General features: G+C 41.3%; 1 pseudogene; it reads right to left on the minus strand.

Annotated features, from left to right (window-relative positions):
• Positions 1-998: 998 nt before the first annotated feature.
• Positions 999-1,433, minus strand: LOC102818829 (annotated as a pseudogene).
• Between the last annotated feature and the right edge of the window lie 3,351 nt (positions 1,434-4,784).

Raw genomic sequence — 4,784 nt, forward strand, 5'->3', positions numbered from 1 at the left:
TGGAAGAAGCTGCAATGAAATGGGTGTGTACGTCTTCTTGCCACTGCTCTTACATCTCTAAGGTACATATCTATGAGTAGGATTGCTGGGTCATAAGGTAATTCTATTTCTAACTTTTTGAAGAAGAGCCATAATGTTTTCTATACTGGTTGCATCATTCTACAAACCCACCAGCTATGTATGAGTTTGAACTACTGTTCTTGAGCTTATTCCAGAAACTAAACGGGTAGTAACAGACTGTATAAGTAACTCAGAATATTCTGGAAAAACTGAAGTCTCAGGAGACAGAATCAGTTACAATGTGAAACATACCAACTCCAGCTTGCCAGTGGAGATAAATCAGTGGATTCAAAGAGATCCAGGAGTTAGATGAGTAATCATACAACAGAATGCTGACAAACATGCTACCAATAACACGATGAGTTGGGATGGAAAATTTGTATTGAAGTGATATGGAAGTAAAGATGGAAAAATAAAACCAGAAGATAGCACATTCAGATATGTAAAGAGAAGGAACTGACGACCTGAGAAAAACAGTTCATGAGAATTCCACACACAAACAGGATTTCTTAGTAGAAAACTGTAGAGATGAACAAGGATGGATATAAGGTCCTAGATGAGGAGAGGGTTGGCATAAAAGTGACCTATTTCTCATGCAGCCACATTAACACTCTTCCAGTTTCTTAAAAGCAAGTCTTAGATACTTTCAAAGCTCGAAATTTATACATCACCATCTCTAAAGAGACAAACAGATACCAATGGAGAAAATTAGATACAGCTGAAATATTCCAAATCTCTACACTTACCGTTTCTCAGGCATGATGGCTTGAAGCTGATTTAACCACAATTTTACAAGTTTATTTATTAGAGTGAAAATAGAAGACTATTAAAAATAATGAAATAGGTAACATACATCATCATGCTTAGTGTTTTTGTAACTGTTAGTAAGGCTTTGCACTGAAATAGTTCTTTTCTCAGCCACATGGGATTTGGTGGCACTATGAGTCTGGAAGAGATTGGCTATGGGTACCACTTCTTGTCTTCAGCTGTAATTGTGCAACATCAGCAAGTGCACTCTGTATCTTTTCCAGAAGCATATCCCCTCGATAAACAACGTCCTCCAGGCATGTAGCAGCTTCGTGGTTTTCTTCTTCGAGCTTATACAAGCTAGCAGCCTGTAAAGCAGCTGTAGATTCTTCACTGGGTAAGGAATCTATCAAAACATTGATGTCTTTTGCTGTTCGTGCAATCAGTGCTGCAAATAGCTGGGCATACTCTTCTGTAGGATTAGTTGGTTGATCTTTGTTTATTGCTGTCTGAATATTACTAAAAGAGGCAGGTGGACCACACTGCTGCAATACTCCAATGGCATTACAAAACTGATCTGCAAGCGAGTTCACAGCATCTTGCAGCTGCGTGAGCCTGTCCGCCATGTTTCTCCTTCATGCAAAAGGGACAGTAAAGCAAAAGCAAACAAGTTTTGCCAGAGCATCCACATATACTGGAAGCAGGGCTTACACCAGAGAAGTCTCCCTTTTAATTGACTGGCTGCTACTCATAGCAGATCTTATGGTAGAAATTATTACACGGTATTAGATCTCATCATGGGGAATGACTACATCTTTACTACCAAACTACTGAGAATCCTGGCGCAGGTGGGTTCACACACAAACTTAACTATCGTATCAGATACACAGATACTAAGGGAATTTGAAAAAATCAGACCAATCTTACAAAAACTATTAAAAGGAGACCTTTGGACAGAGAACCAGCAACATCACACAGCAATGTGAGACCAAGATACACCAAAGCATCATCCAGATACCAACCCAGATAAAGAAGTCTCAAAAGTAAAATAAATCTGCAAAACTGAAAACAGGGTGTCAAATATATCAGTCTTTGAATGATGACATCTTCAAAACAAAAAAGGAGAAATAAAACGATGTCACTATAGAACTTCCACATGGAGCGGAAGTCAAGGCAGTATCAAAATAGACAGCTGGGCTATATTTTAAACTTAGAAAGATAAAGGCAAATTTTGGAAGAACCACAAAAAAGTTAATACATCTACTCACCAAAATAAGAAGAAAATAAAGGCTCAGTAACAAAAAAACAACAATGAAGGGTAAAAAAAAGAAATCCCACAACTTGTTGTTGTTGTTGTTGTTAAGTGCCGTCGAGTCGGTTCCGACCCATAGCGACCCTGTACAAGGTTTCCGAGGGTGTAAATCTTTACGGGAGTAGAAAGCCTCATCTTTCTCCCGCGGAGCTAGAAACTACAATATCGCTACAAGAAAAAGACAAATAACCCAATTCAAAAATGGGCACAGGACATGAACAGACACTTCACCAAGGAGTAGATCTGGGCAGCCAATAAACATATGAAAAAATGTTCACAATCACTAGCCATTAGAGAGATGCAAATAAAAACAACAATAAGGTATCATCTCACACCAGCAATAATAGCAAAGATCAAAAAAGTAGAGGACGATAAATGCTGGTGAGGTTATGGAGAGACTGGGACGCTCTTGCATTGCTGGTAGGATTGCAAAATGGTCCAACCTCTCTGGAAAGCAATATAGCGCTTCCTCAGAAGGTTGAAAATAGAAATACCTTACAATCCAGCAATTCCTCTACTTGGTATTTACCCACAAGACATATGAGCCATAACACAAGTAGATATATGCACACCAATGTTCATAGCAGCATTATTTACAATAACAAAAAGATGGAGACAGATTAAGTGCCCATAAATGGAAGAATGAATAAACAAACTGCTACATACACAATGGAATATTATGCTACCTTGAAGAACTACAAGGAAGCTGTAAGCTATCACATAACATGGATGAACCTTGAGGACATTATTTTGAGTCAAATTAGTCAGTCACTAAAGGAGAAATACTGCACAGGACCACTACTGTAAAAGACTAAGAAAAAGAACCCATACCAAAAGAGGGGGAGGGGTATTCTTTGCTGGTTACTGGGATGTGGAGGGTGGGGTAAGGGGAGGGAAGGGAAGGGAAGGTAGAGCACAGGAAAGGGAATAGACAGGATAGTTTGGGTGCTAGGAAGGGAGAAAATACACAAGAAGGGGGAGGGGAATGGAAGAACAAGGTGGTTGGGAAAACAATTAGGCAGACTTGCATGGGTTAAGTGGGACAGAGGTAAATAATAATGTATGCACAACCTTGGAACAACAGGGCTCTGGGATACAGGGATTGAGACATAGTTGGAATGGGCAAAAGGGGAGAAATTATGTTAAGATGCTTGGCTATCTTTTGAATCTTGGTTTCCCTGGCATACCATTATCAAATAGACATTGGAGGAGGAGAGAATGGAATAGTCATAAATATCACCATAGAAATCTTGTAAGTCTGTCTTCTGTCTATAACTGATTGGAATACCTAAAATGGGACTACAATGTGTCCAATGAGGGAGGCTTCCTGCAGAGCCTCTGCATTACATAAGACCTCTGGGTGGAATCCTGAACCTCACCCAGAATCTTCTGAAGTGGGAAATCTCCACTTGAAAGGACAAGCAGACCAATCTGGAGTGACTAGAAGAACAGAAGATACTTCTTGAAAGAAAGATTGACAAGAAAAATATAAAACAATAATGGCAGTCTGACGGACTACTACAAGAACAAGCAAGTTGCTCACCCAGGAGACATCAAGACAAGTGGTCTGGTCCCCTCAGGGCAAGCCCCCTTCCAAGACTAAGACTCCACAGGAATACATGAGCAGATATGCACTGATTGGTGACCACATTCATCACCAATAAAGGGAAGTGAGGGAAAAACAGCAATGAAGCTGTGAGCTAAGCCCTACAACGTTCAATAGACTCCTGTGAACTTGGGTGGAGACCTGGTTGGCCAGCAGTGTGGCAAGACCTGGGAGTCATGGGTCCAGAGTCAGTGACATAGCCACAGAGGACTAGAGTGGAGAGTGAAGCATCCAGCTGATAAGAAGAGCGGGCATATGCACAAGAACACCCACACTTGCAGATAATACCTACTCGACCTGCCTTCAATGACTGGATGATCAGAGCTCAACTAGAAGAACAAAGAGGGGGGAAAAAAGAGTAATCTGATAAAATTTGATGAACTTGACCTACACCTATGGATGCAGTAGCTCAAAAGAGGGAACGAATCTTTACAGCAAGGATCATTCCCACTACCCAATACACAGGGTAGACAGGGATGGGCAACTTGGACATTGGCTACCCAAAATGGGGTGGGGGAGCTACAAAGGCAAGACGTTACTGGATTATAAGTTTTCAAGAGGGAGCCTAGATCCAGAGGGCATGGAGGAAGGTAGAATCTTCACTGAGTAGTATCCAATCTTTGTGGGAGGCCTAATGAAAGGAGATGGGGATAGGTCCCTTGTGGTACAATGGTGAATATTTGGTATCAGGACTGACTGTGAAGGTTGGAAATGTAAAAGTGGACATTGTTTAGCAAAAGGAGGGGAGTGATTGACTTTGCAGTCCAGGAGTGGAAGTCCCTGGAACCATCAAGGGAGAAGAGCGGAGAGCGGGACCCTACCCAGAGAAACAGTGATGCCAGAGATGGAGGCAGAGATGATGACGTGGAGAGATGGAGTGGCTGGGAACTCTAGACCCAGAGAAGGTGAGGGGTTGTGTGCTGATGACCAAGGGGCAGGCTTGCAGGATATACCATTTGGTTGGTTGATGATGCATGGAGTGGATTTTAACCATGGCAATGAAATGATATACGATAGATTGAATGTAAAGCTAATGTTCTCCTATGTAAACTATCACAT

The sequence above is a fragment of the Chrysochloris asiatica genome, unplaced genomic scaffold, assembly GCF_000296735.1.
Source record: "Chrysochloris asiatica unplaced genomic scaffold, ChrAsi1.0 scaffold00179, whole genome shotgun sequence".
Lineage (NCBI taxonomy): Eukaryota > Metazoa > Chordata > Mammalia > Afrosoricida > Chrysochloridae > Chrysochloris > Chrysochloris asiatica.